The sequence below is a fragment of the Panthera uncia genome, chromosome D2 (assembly GCF_023721935.1).
Source record: "Panthera uncia isolate 11264 chromosome D2, Puncia_PCG_1.0, whole genome shotgun sequence".
Taxonomy (NCBI): Eukaryota; Metazoa; Chordata; class Mammalia; order Carnivora; family Felidae; genus Panthera; species Panthera uncia.
This window is the reverse complement of record NC_064818.1, coordinates 79355033-79375979: the sequence shown is the minus strand read 5'-3', so window position 1 is coordinate 79375979 and position 20947 is coordinate 79355033. Positions and strand designations below refer to the sequence as shown.

The 20947-nt window shown below is 44.5% G+C and overlaps 1 protein-coding gene and 1 long non-coding RNA gene across 2 annotated transcripts in view; both read left to right on the top strand.

Annotated features, from left to right (window-relative positions):
• Positions 1-20947, top strand: part of CD2H10orf90 (chromosome D2 C10orf90 homolog) — an 81945-nt gene that overhangs the window by 25042 nt on the left and 35956 nt on the right. The window lies entirely within an intron of this gene.
• LOC125933033 (uncharacterized) lies at positions 1924-19742 on the top strand. Its single transcript, XR_007460843.1, has 3 exons — positions 1924-1962; positions 6670-6718; positions 19277-19742. It is a non-coding gene; the product is annotated as an uncharacterized LOC125933033 (long non-coding RNA).

Here is a 20947-nt window from a genome sequence, read left to right as displayed (position 1 = left end):
GGCAGTGATTGCTGGATCCCATGACAAGAGTATGTTTAGTTTTTGTTGGTTTGTTTGCCTTTACAAGAAGCCTTCCCAGAGTATGTTTCGTTTTGTACAAAGCTGCCGAAACGTCTTCCAAAGTAGCTGTGCTATGTCGCGGTCCCACCAGCCACGACTGAGAATTTCTGTGGCTCCCCGGGCTGACCAGCATTTGGTGTTGTCCGTGTTCTGGATTTTGGCCATTCTGGTAGGCGTGTTTAGTAGTAGGTCGTTGTGGTTTTAATTTGCACTTTCCTGATGACGAAGGATATGGAGCCCCTTTCGTATGCTTATTTGCCGTCTGTGTATCTCCTTTGGTGAGATGTCTGTTAAGGTCTTGGCCCGTTAAAAAAATTTTTTTTAATGTTTACTTTTGAGAGAGAGAAACAGAGCACGAGCAGGGAAGGGGCAGAGAGAGAGGGAGACACAGAATCCGAAGCAGGCTCCAGGCTCCGAGCTGTCAGCACAGAGCTTGAAGCGGGGCCTGAACTCAAAGACCACGGGATCAGGACCTGAGCCGAACTCAGATACCCATCCAACTGAGCCATGCTGCCTCCATGAATTTCTATATCCAGATTTATTTTTCTGACCGTGAGACGAATACATTATAGGGAACTGAGAATAACAAAAAGCAGAATAAAAAGCTTAATAATCATGGCTGATACTTTGGTGTATTTGTTCCATTGTTTTTTATGCATACTTATTTTTTCTTTGAAATAGTTGAGATTCTGCTATAGATGTAATTTCCCTCTGGGTCTCTGCCACTTAGAACTATATCATAAATATTTCCTGATATTAACAGTACTTTACAAAGGAAATTTTATTGACTGAAAGGGTGTGTCTTACGGCCATATCGTAGTTTTATTTATTTCTTCATTCTTGGCCCTTCAAGTTGGTACTCCGTTTTCACTTTTTGGAATAATATTAATGTGAGCATTTGGTGTATAGGCTTTGCTGTATTATTGTCTTTTGGAAAAAATCCCTTAACTGGAACGTCTGGGTCAGAGACGATCAATCCTTGTGAGGTTCTTGAGGCACGGCACCAAATTAGACTCCGGGAGAGGCCGAGGTGAAAACTTCTTTCCTCAGCATCGCAGAGGCCTTTGCTGTAGGTGCCTGGCCAAGATGAGGTGTCCATCTACTGAGTTCTGCAAATTCCAAGATGAAAAAAAACCAGCCTCGTGGTCTGAGCTCGTATTTCTGTGATTGCTGGTAGGTGTTCATTGTTCTTGATTCTCACCTTGACCTCGGCTGGAGCTGTCTCAGTGCCCCTCCCCCTGTTGCCTTCGGTAGGCCTCAGCAGCCAGACGTTTGGGGCCGGATCATTCTCTGTTGTGGGGGCTGTCTGTGCATTGTGTGGTGTTCAGCAGCGAACAACAATTTGATTGTGACCAAACAAATATCTCCAGACGTTGCCTGGTGGCGGGAGGGGGGGGGCGGCGCACGACAGAATCACCCTTGGTTGAGAACCGTTGGCCCAGACCATGCCCAAACCTCGCTACAGCCCACTGTGATTGTGGACCACCCTTCTCAGCAACCCTCCCTGCTCACGAGGCCATGCCACGGTCTCCGTGCATCTTCCGGCCTCATTCTCTCAAGTCTCAGCTCCCAGGACTTTTAGGTCGTTCTCAGGTGATGCATTTGCTACATTGTGAGGACCGTTTTCTTCCTCTAGATTGTATGATCCTGAGGTCAGGATCCAAGCCTGAGTCTTGGCGTTGACCTCTCCACGACCGGCAGAGAGCCACAGAGTACAGAGCCCTGGCTCAGGACCTGTGTGCTAGGTCCTTTGTCGGATGACCCAACAAAGCCTTGCTGATGTCAGGGTCACTTAGGAGCCAGCTGTCTTGTCTTTCCACAAACCACCTCTCCCTGTGGTCCTGTCAGAAACCTCTCTGGCCAGGAAAGGGTGGGGAGCCATGTGAGATTCGCTGTCCAGAGGTAGGTTGTGAAAAAGTAAAGTGAAAGCTATAGCATTCCCACTGGGTTTCAGAATTTAGGGGGAAAAAGTTTCCAGCTATTGTTTCCCTCCAAGAACTCAGTAAGTATTGTCATGGAACAACTTTATTATCCTTCAGATGGCCAAATTTAATGTTAAAAGAGAAAACATATGGACAGTGTTGCAAAAACATTTTCAAGGGTTTTTGTTTTGTGTGTGTGTGTGTGTGTGTGTGTGTGTGTGTGTGTGTGTGTGTGTGTCTGTTCATTTAGTTCTTGGTTAAGTCTTGACGAGATTGTATCATTTTCCCCATAATCTTGGAATACGATGTTCAGATCATCCCCCCGAGTGTACACGATCTCTAAAAGCGGTTCATGTCAGCAACCCCAGCTGTCTTTATGGAAAAAGGGCTTTTTTTTTTTTGAGTAACTCCCTCAGTGGTAGGAGTGGGTTGTGTCCCCATCCCCGTGTTGTTTAGGAAACGGTCCTTCTCAGGGGCCGTCTGCTCAGGTTGGCCAGGGATCAATTAAGAGACATGGATTAAGGGCGGTGGCGCGATGAGGGGATTATGGTCCGATCTGTTAAAATTATAAGGCTGCAAAGCCACCGTCTGCGCCTGCATGAGAAACGGTGATCGTCAGGGAGACCTAGCAGAAGACCGTGGGTTTGGGGGTGAGACCTATCTGGGTTTCAGTCCCGGCTCTGCTAGGTGCTGGCCTCGTGTCCCGAGGACACTGAGCGTTGTGTGGGTGCAGGGGGGTCTCAGTCCATTTTGTTACGATCTGTCGTCCTCGGCGCCCCCCTGAGCTGTCTGTAGGAAATCCACGTAGATGTGATCTCGCAAAAAGAAATGGTCACAGCAGTGAGTTCTGTAGGGAAAAATGGTCCAGGTACAGACGACCTGGAGAAAAGGGGAAGAAGGAATATGAGAAATAGGGGGGCATGTTTAACTCCTTTGGCTGGATGAGGTTTGCTATTTTCCCCATTGTCTGAACACAGAAGCTCAGATCTTTCTAAAAACTGTAACTTTATTTTCAGTGTTACGGACTAAGTTTGGGAAAAGGAGAGATGAGTGAAGGTGGTAGGGCCAGCGTGGAAAGCCATCTTAAGCCACGTTGCCCCAGTCGTGCAGAAATTGTTCCCACGTTGTGACATGGGCTCATTTACTTCCTAGGTCAGGTCACAGCCCCGTGAGGGCATTACTCTGGATGAAGCACACAGTTCACACGGGGTGGGGGCATTCCGGTGATCGTACGTGGCTTAGGGGCTGCCATTGGAGTGTGAAAATTGTGTTCTTAGCCAGGGGAGGGCATCACACACACCAGGGATACTTTTCCAAAATGCCCACCCTGGATTCTGTGCTGGAATCCGCTGTCTCCCTGGTTAAGAGCCCTTTGCTGGAGGATGTAGGGGAGGGAGAATAATTTTCCTTCCCCCCTCCTAAGTGCTCTCTGGGGCCCCTATAACAAAAAGGCAGACTAGCAAGAAAAAAGCAAACCAGTTTATTAACATGTGTCCATGGGAAAATGGTTGTCGGGAAGTCCGCAGGGAAATCTGACTCTGGGCGGTGGCTTAGAATCCCACCTTGTACAGATCTTCACCAAGAACGATGACTCTGTGAAGAAATGACAGGACAAAAGAAAGCAATTTCAGGCCTCCAAGGTCGGCAAAGCAGGAAGGTGGATACATGAGGGGAAACCAGTCGCAGATAGAGATAAAGGCCGACGTCTGTTATGTCCGTTCCCCTGGTGCTGTCTCCAGGCTGATCGGTCTACACTTATCTCTGGTGATTAAGTTCTGTCCTTCCTGGTGGAGAGGGGAGGAGGGACATCTTTGTAAATACATGTCCTGCTTTTGGGCAAGTAGGGAGAAGGCAGACAGCTTTGCTTCTCTCTGCTTTTTTCTCAGTGGCTTTCAGCTCAAAATAATTCTAATGCAAAGTAGCATCTCTGGGGGTGGCCTATGCTGCTACCTTTCAGGGACAGTTCTGTCTAGAGGACAGCATGTCCCTTCGACTGTGCATCTTGACCCTCTGCTCTTTAGGGGGTACTGGCCAAACTCTTCAAGGCAGAGATTCACCTGTCTGAAGGGCAGGTGCCCAGAACAAGTATTCTCTTTTACAGAACAAGTACAATTAGAAGCTGCCCCCCCCCAAATGCCTGCCCTTGCCCACTCCCATTCTTGGGATAGATGCCCTGTAGGAACGGTAAAACTCAGTAAAACTCCTGGGCGAGGAGTGTATAAATTGGCCCATTAGGTGACAGTTGTCTGTAGAATCAGAAGTTACAAAAATCCAGGTTTTCTGAGTTGAAACGTTTGGATGCAAGGACTGCATCATTTTGATTCTTCGGTACAGCTGCCTTTGTCCTCATTATGAATTTCGTGTGTTGGGTCATGAGCCCCCGTTAAGGGGGGTGGATCATTCATATCAGACAATGCCATTTATGTGGGCCCCACAAAGAATAACACCCCCATTTTCCCTGTTCCCAGGGCTGTGTGTCTTCTGAGCAACTCTTACCTCTCTGGGCCTTTGGTCCACATAGGCCCTGATGTTTCTCCTCCCACAGTACCAGAAAATCCTGATAACTTCGAGGCCCATCGCTCCTAAGTACACAGAACCTTATGGAAGCATTTGGTGTTCTGGCTTCTTGTCCTATCTTTCCCACGGACAGATATCTAAATTGGCTGAAATGAGGGGAACCATTTTTACTTAAAATAATAGTTTTACTTAAAATCTGCTCCCTCCCTGGGTGGGATATTAGACGGAAGACCCGGGCTTGCGTCGCAAGATGGGTGTATACGCAGCAAATGAAAGACTGCGGTATTTTACGAAGACAGAGGCTTATCCATTTTTGCATCAATGTGGACTGCATGGAGGTGATTTTGATTGGATGGTCTTGTAGATGGGGAAAACTGTCGCTGGATTCCAGAGGGATCCTGTCCCGAATCCCCGTCGACACACGTGTGCGCGGAAGGCCACAGTGTGTCAGACCCCAGCCAGCAGAGTTGGGGAGAGGTGGTCCTTAGAACGCCTGGACGGTCCCAGGTTTGTACGTTTGGGAGGTGTGGCTTACCCAGACGTCAGGGAGAATGTGTGTTGATATAATCACTGTGACGAAGCCCCTTGGCATTGTCTGAGCCCCAAGCCCTCCTTGGCTGTGGGCACTACTGGGAGCCCTGTGACTCCTCCCCAGGTCTGCCCTACGTCTCCCACGTACATGCTTAGAAAAGGCTGTAAATGTAACGTTTCTCCTTCAATTCTTCTGCTTGTGTAATGTTTTCTTTCCCTCCTGTTAAAAAAAAAAAAAAATGCACATTGTGAAAGTTAAAATGTAGACGAGCAGAAAGAGGAAAAATAAAGAGCGACCATAACCCTACTACCCACAGGTGGCCCTTTTAGCAGAAAGGGGAACCCTGTAAATCATCATTCTAGGAGACTTCTCGTTCTCAGCATTAGACTGTGAAGTTCCTTGTCATGTGCTACAGTATCCCGATTAATCACGTGATGGCTGCCCAGGCTTTCATTGCCTGGATTTACCTGTTTGGTTTTTTTTTTTTTCTCTCAAGCCTTCTTGTTAAATAGATTATTAACATTTTTACATTTTTGTAACGATGTGTCGGTAAGAGTCCCTGTATAGAAATCGATGTGGGCATTTCGTATGATTTCCTTAACCCAGTTTCCTAAGAATTTCTGGGTCAAAGGATAGGCACAATTTTAAAGCTTTTAAGTGTAGATTTCCAAGAGCTCCAATGCAACAGTTATGCGAAGTTATAGTATCAATACATGAATACCAGCTTCCCGAACACACACAGGCATTCCGTATTGGCGTTACAAAAATTTCCCTGCCATTTTGATAAATGGAAAATGATATTTACAACATATTAATGCATATTAAAAAGTTTTTTAGTGTTTATTCATTTCTTGAGAGAGAGAAAGAGAGAGAGAGAGAGCTCAGGGGAGGGGCAGAGAGAGAGGAAGACACAGAATTGGAAGCAGGCTCCAGACTCTGAGCTGTCAGCACAGAGCCCAATGTGGGGCTCGAACCCATCAACTGTGAGATCATGACCTGAGCCAAAGTTGGACACTTAGCCGACTGGGCCACCCAGGTGCCCCCTATTAATGCATATTTTTTGGTGGTGAAATTTTGCCATGTGCTATACCTCTATTCTTTTGTGAATTACCTATATATTTTCTTTGGCCACTTTGGTCTTTTCTCTTTTGAATTTTTACTTATGTTAAAACATCCTCTTGTATTTTTAATGCTATTTATCATAACTTTTTAAACTCTGAATCTTGAAATGGTTTAAATTAACAGAAGAGTTTCAAAGGTAGTACAGAGAGTTCCTGTATATCCCATATACATAGCTTCTCCTTATGTAACCACCTCACGTAATCACAGCACCTTTCTCTAAGACAGAGTTTCTCAACCTGGGCACTGTTGGCACTGGGGCTGGGAGATTCCTGGTTGTGGGGCGTCCTGTACGTTACAGGATTTGAGCAGCATCCCTGGCCTCCCCCTGTCTCCCTAGCTGTACCACCAAAAATGTCTCCGGATGTTGCCACGTGTTCCTGGGGGAGCAAAGTCACCCCCAGTGGAGAATCACCGACCTGAACTGTGAAATCGATATTGGTCCAGGGCTGGTAACTGAACTCCAGACTTTATTCTGATTTCACCAGTTTTTCCACTCATGCCCTTTTTCTGTTCCAGGACTCCATCCAGGATACCACATTGCCTGTGACCATCATGTCTGTTTATGGTAATTTTTGACATTCACTCGTTTTTATTATCTTCCTAAGCCCTTTCCCTTTGTGTCACCGACAGGCTTCGAAAGCCTCCTTTACCTTACACTCTTCTGCCCCTTTCTTTAAGTCTGTAATCCCTGTGGATGCGTTTCCTCGGATGGTATAAGCTTGGGATCTATTTTCCCTAAATCGGTTGCCAGTTGTCTATGGACTATTGATGACATAATCCATTCCTCTACTGGCTGGAAATGCCAAGCCTATAATCGAATTTGTGTTTATACGAGGATTTCCCTGACTCCTGCAGTTTCCTTGTAGAAATTTCCATGCTGTTTGGATAGTATGTGATTCACAGAAGCTGCTCTCTTACCACCTAGGGATTTGAAAGATGGGGGATCTTTCAGATAGTCCGAAGTGTAAAGTCCCGTTGGCATGCGAGATATCTCATTATTGCAGGGGTCAGGTGTGGAGAGGCTCTGGCTGCCGTCATACTGTTTCCAGTTTTCATTTTGTATTTTAAGAAAGTCCTCTCAGTCTGATCCCACACTCTGTTGTTTGCTTTTAATCAGCTATATGGAGGTTTGACTTCCTTACCTTAAAGTGCACGCGTTTAATGTATGTGCCCGCGTAACCCACACCGCAGCGGGATACAGAATATTTCACCTCAGAAGAATATTTGGCTTCTTTCCAGTCTTCCCCTTGCCCCTGGGACCGGAAAACCTCCCACCTTCCTTCTGTCCCTGTTCTAGACTCTATATAATTGAAGCAGATTAGGCTTTCTCTGTGGAAGGTTTCTTCCCCTTAGACTAATGCTTTTAAAATTCTTCCACATCACAACATCGATCTTGAATTTCTCTCCATGATGTTTTGTACGTTTCACAAAAAGATCTTTCCTGTATTTTGTTAAATGCATCCCTCCTTATTTCACAGGCTGAATGCTACTTTATATGGATGATCATGACTTTTAAACATTTCATTTCCTTTTTTCTTTCTTGCTTACACATAGGCATATAATTGATCTCTATAGTGACTTCGAATCCTGCAATGTTGTTAGAGGCACTTAATAATTAGAAGTGCTTTTCATAGATTCCCTAGGATCTTCTGTGTACACAATAGTATTATGTATGATTAAAAGTTTACTTTTGTCCCCATCTTGATGCCTTTCCTTTTTTTTTTTTTTTTTTTTTTGCCTTATTGCACGAGATAAGACTTAACATTAAAATGTGGCATAGCAGTAATGAGGGTGAGTATCCTTGACTTCTATCATTCCCTTGTTAGCTGTAGGGTTTTAAAAATGTAGATGGATAGGAAGGTAGGTAGGTAGGTAGTTTCTCTCTACCAGGTTGAGAAAGATTCATTCTATTCATATTTTTCCCTTATTTTTTTTATTCTGCTAAAACATATATAACATAAAATTTACTGCCTTTACCATTTTTGTGTGTACAATTCTGTGGCATTAAGAACATTCACATTGTTTTGCACCCATCACTACTGTGTATCCACAAAGATTTCCTCATCTTGCAAAACTGAAACTCTGCCCGGTAAAACACTAATTCTCCATTCCCTCTCCCCCAGTCTCTGGAAAGTAGCATCCTACTTTCTGTAGGAATTCGACCGCTCTGGGCACCTCGTGTAAGTGGAATTGTACGGTGTTTGTTCTTTTGTGGCTGGCTTCTATCCCATAGTATAATGTCTTCAAGGTTCACCTATATTGCAGCCTGTGTCAGAACTTCCTTCCTTGTTAAGGCCGAATAAGAGTTCATTGTATGGATGGACCAGTTTGTGTATCGATTCATCTTGTCGATGGGCACCACCTTTGGACTATGGTTAATTATGCTGCTGTGAACATGGGTGTACAAACCATCCTTCGAGTCTCTTGCCTCTAATTCTTTGGGGTGTCTACCGAGAAGCAGAAATGCGGGTTTCTAAGAAACCACCATCCATTTTCCACAGCAGCCGTACTGTTTGGCATTTCTACTAGCAAAGCACAAGGCCTCTACTTTGCCTGTATCCTTGTCCATATTTGTCATTTTCTGATTTTTTTGGTAATAGCCATCCTGGTGGGCATGCAACGGTATCTCATTCTGGTTTTGATGTGAGTCTTCTTAATGTTTCCCTAGTGACGTAGAGCATCTTTTCATACACCTGTTGGCCATCTGTATGTCTTCTCTGGAGAAATGTCTCTTCCTTTGCCCATTTTTTATGGGTTGTTTCATCATTGCCATTCCTAAGTTGATACAATTTTTTATTATCGTTCAATACTGACATACTTTGTATGTACCTATTGGGATCATAATAGGGTTTTTCTCCTTTATTTTGTAATATGGGGAATTACATTAATTTTCACGATCAATTAACTATTTCCAGGTTAAACTCTACTTGGTTATGATGCATTATACTTTTATTTTACTTTTTTTAATGTTGATTTATTTTTTAGAGAGAGAGCTAGAGGGTGAGCAGGGGAGGGACAGAGAGAGGGGGAGACACAGAATCCGAAGCAGGCTCCAGCCTCCGAGCTGTCCGCACAGAGCCTGCTGCGGGGCTCGAACTCACGAACCGTGAGATCATGACCTGAGCCGAAGTCAGATGCTCAACCAACTGAGCCACCCAGATACCCCTATACTTTTAAATATAAATATATATTTACGATGTTTATCATAAATATATATCATAAATATATTGCTAGATTCTATCTGCTAATGTTTTTAGGATTTTTTTTTTCATTTATGTTCTTAAGGAACAGTGATATGTCCTTTTCTTTTTTGAAATGGTTTGGTTTTGGGGGGGGGGGTGCCTCGGTGGCTCAGTTGGTTAAATGTCCAAGTCCGCTGTCAGCACAGAGCCTGCTTGGGATTTTCTCTTTCTCCCTCTCTGCCCCTCCCCCCACCATAAATAAATCAACTTTTTTTTTTTTAATGTTTATTTATTATTGAGAGACAGAGAGACAGAGAGAGCATGAGCATGAGCATGAGCATGAGCATGGGAAGGGCGGAGACAGGAGAAGACACAGAATCCGAAGCAGACTCCAGGCTCTGTCAGCACAGAGCCTGACGTGGGGCTCGAACTCACAAACTGTGAGATCGTGACCTGAGCTGAAGTTGGACACTTAACTGACTGAGCCACCCAGGCACCCCAATAAATAAACTTTTAAAAAAAAGAAATGTTTTGCTTTTGGTATCAGGAAAATACTAGCTTTGTACAAAGAACTGGAAACTATTCTCTTTATTTCTGGAAGAGACTTGGAGGGCTGATACTATTTGTTCGTTTAAATGTTTGGTAGAAATCACCAGTGAGGTCATCTTGGACTGAAGTTTTCTTTGTGGGACAGCTTTAATTACAAATTCAATTTCTTGGGGCTCCTGGGTGGCTCGGTCGGTTAAGCATCTGACTTCGGCTCAGGTCATGATCCCACGGCCCGTGAGTTCGAGCCCCACGTCGGGCTCTGTGCTGACAGCTCAGAGCCTGGAGCCTGATTCAGATTCTGTGTCTCCCTCTCTCTCTGCCCCTCCCCTGTTCATGCTCCGTCTCTCTCTGTCTCAAAAATAAATAAACGTTAAAATTAAAAAAAAAATTCAATTTCTTTAATCATTATATGACTAGTCAGTGTTTCTACTACTTCTGGAGTCTATTTGGTAATTTGTATCCTTGAAGAAGTTTGCAATTTCATCAAAGTTTTTGAAATTATTGCCATAAAGTTCATAATATTTTGTTACTGCCATAGGATCTGTAATGATGTTTCCTTACTTATTTCTGATATCCATAATTTGTGTCTTGTTTTTCCTTATCAATCTAGCTCTAGAGGTTTATCCATTTTATTGCCATTTTTCCGAGGATCTAGGTTTTGTTCCATTGACATTTTTTTATTGTTTGTGAATTTTCTGTTACACTGATTTCTGCTTTTAGCTTTATTATTTCCATGTGTCTTTTTACTCTGTCCTGAATTTGCTCCTTCTCCTTTTTCCTTTTTTAGCCTGAGGGGGAGGTTTAGATCAAATTCTCATATCAAATATTTTCATATAATTATTTCAAGATATGAATTGCCTTCTAATCCTGATACACATTTTTTACTGTACTTCAGTTCAAAATATTTTCTGCACACACTCTACCAATATCACTTTGTTTCATGTATCTTCATGATATTCAATATCTGATAGGGCAAGAGTACAATCCCTACTCCTTTTTTTTTTTTGGCAAAATGTTATTAGCTATTCTTACTTATTTTAACTAGAAAATTTGGACCATTTACACTTATTTTTTAAATATTTATTTTGAGAGAGAGAGAGAGAGAGCAAGTGCACATGTGAGCAGGGGAGGGGGAGAGAGAGAGAGAATCCCAAGCAGGCTCCGCACTGTCAGCACAGAGCCTGAGGCGGGGCTTAAACCCACGAACCGTGAGATCATGACCTGAGCCAAAACAAGAGTTTGATGCTTAACCGACTGAGCCACCCAGGCACTCCATTTACACTTATGTTGATTACTGGTGTCTGTGCATTTATTTCTGTCATGTTGTTTAGGCTTTCTCTTTGTCCTGCCCTTTCTTCTTATCTCTTTCGTAGCCTTGCAGTGATTAATTTCTTCCTATTCTATTTTTTTCTCTGCTGTTTAGAAATTGTACTTTTTATTTTTATTCTTTCTTTGACCTGCTGGAGATTGTAACATGAACTTAATAGAGCTGAAAGTTAATGTTTTTAATCCTCTCTGAAACAACTTAGAATCTTACCTCCCATCACCCTCTCAGATCGGTTATTATGTCTTAGTTCTATTATATGTTATAGTTCTGTCTTCTTTTGTGACTCCTGCAATCAAATGTTACTTTTATTTTTTTTTTAACTTTTTTTTTTCAATGTTTTTTATTTATTTTTGGGACAGAGAGAGACAGAGCATGAATGGGGGAGGGGCAGAGAGAGAGGGAGACACAGAATCGGAAACAGGCTCCAGGCTCCGAGCCATCAGCCCAGAGCCTGACGCGGGGCTCGAACTCACAGACCGCGAGATCGTGACCTGGCTGAAGTCGGACGCTTAACCGACTGCGCCACCCAGGCGCCCCCAAATGTTACTTTTAAACAGTCAGTGTTTAATTTATCTCATGTTTACCGCTTCCTGGGCTCCCCTTTCCTTTATGTATGTCAGGTCTTTGCTGCTGATATCAATTTCCGTCTTCCTAAAATATGTGTTTAGATGTCCTTTTGGGGGGCACATCAAACTGGAGGGACTTATGGTGGTAAAGTGCAAATCTGTTTGTGGGCAGGGAAGGTGGGAATTCTAAAAACATCTTTATTTTGTTATATTCTTGAAAGAAGACTTTGCAAGGTACAGGCTTCTATGTCTATGATTACTTTCTCTCCGCCCTTTGAATATGTTATCCCAGTGCTTTGGGCTTCCAGTTGGAGAAGGCAGCTGGAAGTCGAATAGCTGACCTCTGTGTCCTTTTTTTGAGCTGTTTTTAGGATCTTCTGTTTGTCTTTGGGATTATGCTTTACCATGATGTTATTAGATGTGGATTTCCGTTTTGTTATTTTCATGATTTGTTGTCCTTCATGAATCTGACGATTCTTTTTATTTGTTCTATTTATTTGTTCAGCCATTTCTTTATTTCTTGTCTTTCATTTCCCCTATTAACATCTTTCAGTTCTGATCAAATGGATTTTATATTGTCTCATCCCATCCTCTTTCCGCCTAGCCTGCTTTTCACCATTGCTGTTTATTTGACTCTGTGATGCAGTCATTAAACTTTTTTTAGGCTTGTATTCCACTTTACTTCTTCTGTTTTTAGCGCTATCTAAATTCGTCTGAGTCTTAAATTTCAATTAATGCGTTTTTCATTGTGGGGAGTGCTTTTTAGTGTTTTTTTGTTTGTTTTTTGTTTGTTTTTAATCGCTCTGGTCAGTTTTATAGACTCTTATATATTCCCTGCTGATAATTTTCACTAATTCTTTTATTCCCTCAGACATTTCAGTTTCTTTTTTATATTCTGTGTCTGATATTTCTAATATCTGAGGTATATGTGAGTCAGATTCTAGCCTGGCTTATCCGCTGACTTCCGCTAACGGTGGTGCTTTCTTGCATATGTTGTGATTTTTGGTTCATGTACGGCTACTATGGTAACCATAGTTACCACATATGGTTCCTATGGGGTTACTCTGATTCTGAGCACATGTGCATTGGGGACATTCCAAGTCCTGAGTTGGACAGAAGTGCCTCCAGAGATATTCCTGCTTCTATCACATGGGCTCACATTATGCTAAGATTCTAACTTGCGGCTCTTTGCACCGAGCAGGCTGGGTGGATTTCAGCCCGAGAGAGGATCACGCAGGGGTTTCCAGCCTGACTTCCCACATTCCCAGCTGCCAGGGTCTGTCTGCTACCCTCTGTTTGTCCTTAAATCCAAAGCTCTAGATGACCAGAGACCAGCAGTTGGCCTTATAGAAGATGGATTGGTCTCCAGTTTTGTTTTTTCTTTTGTTTTTTTTTTTTTTTTTGGTCTCTGAAGGGTTTTCTTACTCACCTGCAAGCTGACCCATATATATAGAATATGTGTTTATGTTTATTTCCAAGGTGTATGTTGCTTTAGAGAGAGAGTGTGTGCATGCAAGTGTGGGGGAGGGGCAGAAGGAAAGGGGGGGAGAGAGAGAGAAGGAAAGGGGGGGAGAGAGAGAGAGAGAGAGAGAGAGAGAGAGAGAGAGAGAGAGAGAAAATCTTAAGCAGGCTCCATGATCAGTGTGGAGACCAACGCAGGGCTTGATCCCATGACCCTGGCTGGGATCATGACCTGAATCACTGAGCCAAAATCAACTGAGTGAGCCACTCAGACACCCCTATTTCTGAGGTTTTTAGTCGCTTTTTAGCATAAGGGTGTTTTGGGTATCTAGTTTGCCATGTCGTGGAAATAAAGGACCGTCTTCATTTTTTTTTCAGAATTTTCTTAAGTTGGGCATCCATAAAAAAACATGTTGGGATTTTGGGGTATTTTTAAAAATTAAATTTATAGACTAATTTAACGGTCATCATTACAATACTAATTTTTGACGCATGCATATCATGGGCCTCTTCATTTACACAAGTAGACTTACATCATGTTTGAGTTTTTTTATGACCTTATTAGGCTTTTTCTAATGTTACAGTTTTTCTCAAGCTATGAATCACAGTGACTTGTTTTCCATGTTATTAAAAATTCTCTGGGAACATATTAGTCTAATATTCAGATCATATAGTGACATAAATTTTTTAACCGTATTTGTAATGTTGGGCATTTCACAGATTCTTAATTTTTCACCTCTATAAATAATACTTAATACCTACTGTTCATCTGTGTGTGTGCCTCTTTGGCCATACTTCTGCTTGTGTTCTTTAACTATATTCCTGGGAGGAGGATTGTTGGAAAAAATAGTTGAACATTTTTAAGACTTTTGAGTCCATATTACCAATTACTTCACAAAAATGTTGCATTGTGCTGCTGTTAGCATTGTGGGAGAACCAGCCTCCTTATATTCTCTCTAGAGATGAGTGCATATATTTTTATGCTTTGCTAATTTTTTTAAATGTTTTTATTTATTTTTGAAGGAGAGAGAGAGACAGAGCATGAGCCAGGGAGGAGCAGAGAGAGAGAGAGAGATATAGAATTTGAAGCAGGCTCCAGGCTCCGAGCCGTCAGCACAGAGCCTGACGCGGGGCTCGAACTCACGAGCCGTGAGATCATGACTTGAGCTGAAGTCGGATGCTCAACCGACTGAGCCACCCAGGCGCCCCTATGCTTTGCTAATTTGATAGGTGAAAGATAGTATCTTAATCATGTTTAATTTCAAATTGTTTAATTTCAAGTTAGGTAGAATTATTTATTGGCCATGTATATTTCCTGCTTTGGAAACTGACTTGTATTCTGTCTCCCCATCAGCAACTTGAGCATTAGAGTTTCCTAGGAGTCTTTCATTTCTTTTCTTTTTTCTTTTCTTTCGAGAGAGAGAGAGAGAGAGAGAGAGAGAGGAGTGCAAGCAGAAGAGGGGCAGAGAGAAAGAAGGAGAGAGAGAGAGAGAGTGCAAGCAGAGGAGGGGCAGAGAGAAAGAGGGGGAGAGAGAAAGAGAGGGAGAGAGAGAGAGAGCAAGCAGAGGAGGGGCAGAGAGAAAGAAGGAGAGAGAGAGAGAGGCGTGCAAGCAGCGGAGGGGCAGAGAGAAAGAGGGGGAGAGAGAATCCCAAGCAGGCTCCAGGCTCAGCACAGAGCCCCACCTGGGGCTCCATCCCAGGACCGTGGGACCAAGAGTCAGACGCTCAACTGACTGAGCCACCCGGGCTTCCCCTTAGGAGCCTTTAATGTACTAAGTCTTTTACGTCACACAGACCACGATGGCTAGCCTGTACCCTTTGGGCCAGCGTATTGTGACCCCTCAGTCATTTTGAACTTCTAACGGTCCCGTTATTGTACTCTGACTTCTTTGTCTTTAGAGAATTGAAATGGCTATACCGGTAGGGTTTTCAGACAACCGGCACGTGCACGAAGAGACCGGAAATAGCACATTTTAAAGTTTTGCTGAGAACGGAGTACAGGTGAATGACTGTGCTCGGTGCTGTCGGTGACACGGCGGGGAGAGAGAGAACTTTCTCTGCCTCAAGATACTCACGGGCTAGTGGGAAAGAGAGACGTACAAAAAATGCAAGACGAGTCAAAGTCTGTGCTGAGCCTGCGGAGTAAGGGGGATTGGCTTCCGGCGAGAGGACTAGCAGAGTTTCGGGGGGAACCTGGCATTGGTGGGGTGGGGAAGGACCTCCCAGAGGCTGGAAAGCGGCATACAGCAGACACAGAAATTCAGGCCTTGCATAATGACAAATAGAACATGTACTCGGATCCCTGGGGGCCTGATGGGTTGCAAGCAGGCTATGGGAATGGAAAAGAAGTCCAGGCCCCAGCATGGAGGGCAATCAACGGCAGAAATCACAGGCCTCACTCCCGGGGCACCGCGAAGCTCTCCAAGGCCACAAAGAGTGACATGGCAAATACCTGCATCCAGTTGGTATGGAAGCCGTGGTTATATGGCTGATGTAAAGCCTTATTCTGAAGATAGCCTGTTTCCTGAGGATTTTCTTATAAAGATACGTCCGATGATCTCAACTCACAAACTTAAAGCACGCGTGTATTTTCAGACAACTTTGACCAAAATATCACTTAAGATCATCGCAGACTCGGCTCTGTGCTTGCAAATGAGCCTTCTGCTTTCCTCCTGAGCCTTGATCAAGTCAATACACAGACACAGAGTCCCGGATTAGTAGAGAAAGGATTGGAAGGGGGTTTTTAACATGATGTAATTGGATGTGAATTGTTAATTACATCACGAAACTCAAAGCACAAAAAGCCGAGTCGCTGCAGCTGAGTTGAATTAGTTCTTCAACCCAAAGAAATTAGACTACAAGTCAAAAGACTAGCAAAGACCAGGATGCTAAGCGTACCACAGCCTACTTCGCTTGGGCCCCACCCGCGAAGCATGAAATGCTCTTACTTTAATATGGGGCAACTCCCAGCCGTCCCCACCTTGTTCGAAACCCGCCAGCCACGTGCCTATCAGCATGGTGAACAGTCCTGCCTTTTTAAAAAAGAGTTACTCAGTAACGGCTCCACTGGGATATAATCCACATACCGTAACTGTCTTGTCCTGTGTCATTTCAGCTAGCACAATCTTCCAGACGGTAACTTAAAAATGCAGTGAGTTTCTGACTGTTGCGTGTTGCTACAGGTTATTCGGCAAGAGTGCCTAATGTAACAGGTGCAGGAAGCTTAAAATTAAGGGGTCGCCCAAACCAAAGTTGTTCCTTAACTCCTGTTCCAGAAGAGAAACTTCCCCTTAAAATTGGAACTCCTTTTCCTGCAAGGAGATGCCCTCCCCCCTGCTAATCTCAGACAAAGTCTCACCATCTTGTTCTCCCTGGGGACACACCAGGCTTTGCTGTCTGGTCTACGTGGCCTGTCAAGCCCATTTGCTGCTTCCTTCCTGAAAATGGCCCTCACGTGGCTAAACTGGCGGTCATGTCAGAAATGGAAAATGTGTAATTTCACATCCTGGGGAAAGCCATAGCGACAACTCCTCGCTATTGAGGAAGTACATGATTGCAGTCAGAGTGTAATTGAGCTCTTTGCTTCTCTGTCTCCACTCTTCTACCCACCTGGCTTTGGTCTAATTCTCTATCATCTGTGCTTCCGCTAGGATCGTGTGCAGAGAGAGACTGTGAGGTTGGATTCGGTCAAGTTTGCCACTGAGTTTATCTTTTAAATTGTGGAGTAGAGAGGGGCAGGAATTGTTGGCCATGATGACGTGGTGACAGTGAGATCTGGACATTCGCATGTTTGCGAATGTCCAGGTCCTACTGGCCTGGGAGGCACACCCACCACGTTCTCCGTTCTTCCCATTCAACCGTGCGGATTTGCAGTACCTGCCGATAGGGTGGTCCAGTGAAACAAGGCTTCTAGCACCCTCCTGAGTAGAGCGAATGATTCCAGGAAAAAGAAAAAAAGGTTGTAAGTGTGCAGAAATGGCTCTGTCATTCACATATTCAGCTTAGTCTCCAAACAAGTTTTCCTTTCCTTGAGGTCACTGAAATTGAGAGGACCCAGGGTCCTCTAGCATTACATGTTTTCGTTGCCATGAGAGTGTGGATGGAATGAACTGTCCTCAGGTTGAAGGCATCTGTCCTTTTGTCACAAATACCCCAACTTGGCCACGCTGTGGGGCCAGTAGCTATGTCTCTGTTCATGTTCTATCTGTCATTCATAATAGGAATCCAGACCATAGTGGGTACCTACGAGATACTATCAAGTTACTGAATTAATGTCCCCCCCTAAGAGACTGTCAAAATTCCCCCTGATGATACTTTTGGGTGAAGATTCTGTATCTCTTCCATCATCCCCTATTATCTGGTAGGCAAGTGAGTCTTCAGGATTTTACTGGGCTCCTCGTGGACATGAGCCATCACTTACATGATGTGAGTCACTTGATGAAGGTTTATTGAGGGTGCCAGGTACCATGTAGGTATGTTCGGCATTGCAGTAAGCGATGCAGCACCCCTGCCTTCATGGGGCTCACCCTACTGAGTGGTTAGGGATGCACGACAAATAGATAGTTCAACATGAGAAAGTTCAAAGGGCACTAAGAGCTTTCACAGAGCACTGGAATCAGGTGATGTGATGGGGTTGGCTGCCTTTTGGCTCCTTCAGGTGGGGTGGTCATGGAAGGCATCTCTGAGTCAGTGACATTTCAGCCAAGATCTGCATAAGAAGGAGCCTACTTTGTGAAGGTGGAGAAGACAGAAGGAACAGCTGATGAAAAGCCCCTGATGTGATAAAGAATGGAGCTGGTGAGGGACAAGGCCAAGGCCAGTGGGGGTGCCGAGGGTGTGGGAGAGGGCCATATGGGCTCAAGGAGGCAGGCCAAAGACATATGATGTTGGGAGGAAGTTTGTGGTTTATTTTAGATGGGAGGAAAGCCATTGGAGAGATTTAAGTGGAAGATCGTCATGATGTGACTTACATTTTCCCAGAATCTCAGGTGAAAGCAGGAAAGTCGTAGAGCAAGGGTCAACGAGTGAGTGGCACCAGCAGAGGTGGAGTAGAATGGATGGTTCGAGGTGTTTTAGGTAAAGTTAAGAGGACTCGCTGATGGACTCCTTGTGGAGGAAGAAAGAAGGAAGGGAGGGAGGGAGGGAGGAGGAAAGAAGGAAATGCCTAGATTTGGGAGTCAATAACTCACTGTCTTAAGCGGCAGGATGGCTGGCTCAGGTCCCACTTGATTCTTTTCAAATACATGAGACAGTGAGCAAACTGCTGGCCGTTCACCACCCCTTGGGGAAAACCTTCATTGCCAGGCAGACATTGGGGTTTGCAAGCACTGGACCAAATTGTGCGTGGAGGTGCGGCCATGTTTCAAGATGCCTGCAAACAAGTGATGGGGAAAGGAAAACAAACAGAAGGGGTCCTAGATGGAAAGCTAGAAATGTTCGTGCCAACAGAAGCCTGAGCAAATGTAGCCAATTTTAGATACTACTCCCCTTAGTGAGACAAGGCAGACCGGAAGTTCATTTTCAGTGTCGCTGTTTTGTGAGCATTACCACCTTTTTTTTCTTAAACATGTAACTTTAAAAGGATATTTGTGTTTTTAAGTGTGATTCTATTATATCCAAGAGGTTTTTTTTTTCACCCTTAACCGTAAGTAATTACAAGTGAATAATGAAACCCATTAGGAAAGCAAAATTCCCTTTTTAGTCATTTTCTTTACGGCAATCTTACTTCGAACCGTAGTGCAGGACCATCCCGTAGTCTGCTAGCTAAGAAGGGCCTTTCAGTGCATCCAAGATGAGATGGGAGGTAGTCTTCAAGGGATAAAAAGGGCATTCGTTACACTGTGCTCATCTAATAAATTGAGCAGGATTTCAGATTATTTCACATCTAAACCTATTTGATGACAACCCCTTCGCTATTGTAATCAAGAAAGAACTGCATCTCTTGGACAGTGAATCTCTCTGGTTCCTTTTTGTTTGTGTTTTTGCAATCCCAAATAGAAACAATACATATGTTTCCCTTTTCCACATTTTATTTTTAGAAAATCTGGAGAATGAAATGCCTTCAGTTCAGCCACATGACTCCCATTAGCTTTGATGGGAGCAAGACATCTTCATGAAGGAAAAGAATCATCACACAGTGCATGAATAACAGCCAGCCCAGGGCCACAGAAAGGCCTCACTACAGCACACATCATCAGCTGTGTCCTTGGGGGCCGGTCCTGTCCGAGTCCGACCCTACTTGGGATGAGCTGGGATTGAACCATCAGGGTCTGTTGGGAGCTCAGCATTCAGAGACGCCTCCTCTGGGGCCCCCTTGAAGCCTCCAGATCGGGGCAGGGTGGGATCTGCCATATCTTTCGGGAAAGCCCATGCCTTGCTGATTTTCAGTGCTTTCTCTTCCTCAACTCCAGGGCGTACCTGTGTGACCCCAGGGCGAGTCCCGTTGTGCCTAGACTTTTCTGAAAAATTCCAAATATTTTTATGCACGGGTTGACCTTGAAAGACTGTGTGTGTTGCTTCTCAGTGCCTGGGTCGGGTAGAGGTTTCAGCATGAACCCTGCATGTTCCTCTCCCCTGTCCCCATTCTGTGCAGGTGTTTGTTTCCAGCTGCATCCGACTGAAGTGGTCAGAGCATCTATGCAGGTGAGAAGGTTAAAGGGAAAGGTGTAGAAGGGCCAGGGGCTGGTGTCCTTCCTTCCACCTGCTTTTCATGTGAAGCTCGCCCAAGAGTCTCAGATCTTCTCCAGCCCCTGCGGGTGGTTCCACATCCTTTCTTCTCACCTGCTCACCAGCAGAAAAGCTCCCGATGTGGCATAGGGGAGGGAATGGCCACATGGCCGAGGTCAGTGGGGGCTGGAGAGCATAGCCCCTTCCTCCAGAGCCCCTCCAGGCCCAAGAAAATGGCTGAGTTTGCCCCACCCAAGGTCAACTCTTATCCCACCATATAGAGTGACCACAAAACATAATGCACATTGACCTTCGCTGGCTGCCTTCTAGTGAATTTGGCACAATGGGCAGGAAATAGCAGTCTGGGCAAGAGGGTGGGACATGGGTCAAAGATTGAGCTGTCTTCCTGCCTCTCTCTGTCTTCATGGGTGTATATTTCCCCCCCTAGATTTGAGATAAAGGACAAAGTGCATCCATGTCACTGCTAAGTTTGTGCCTTAGACATGGGCCACCTTAGGGCTGGTCACACCGTAACCAAAGCTCACCCTTGCACAGTGCACTGTTCTCTTAGAGTTTGCACACTGCCCCATTTCCTCCTCATGGTGCAGGATGGTTATTATCCCACTGTATAGATGAGCAACCTGAGGCCAGAAGGGCTGGGTGATCTGTTGCATATTCACCCAGTTAATGGGAGGCAAAACCAAGCTGGAATAGATCACAGATCTTTGGTGTATGGTCCGTATTATTCCTGTCATTTGTTAATATTAAAAAAAATTTTTTTTTACATTTATTTGTTTTTGAGAGACAGAGCACAAGTAGGGGAGGGGCAGAGAGAGAGGGAGACACAGAATCCGGAACAGGCTGAGCTGTCAGCATAGAGCCCGATGTGGGGCTCAAACTCATGAGCCGTGAGATCATGACTTGAGCTGAAGTTGGACACTTAACCAACTAAGCCACCCAGGCACCCCTGTTCCTGTCATTTGTATTCCAAATGCCTTCTGTTTCTCTGAAATGATGTCATGCTGCCAACTTGGCCATCCTGG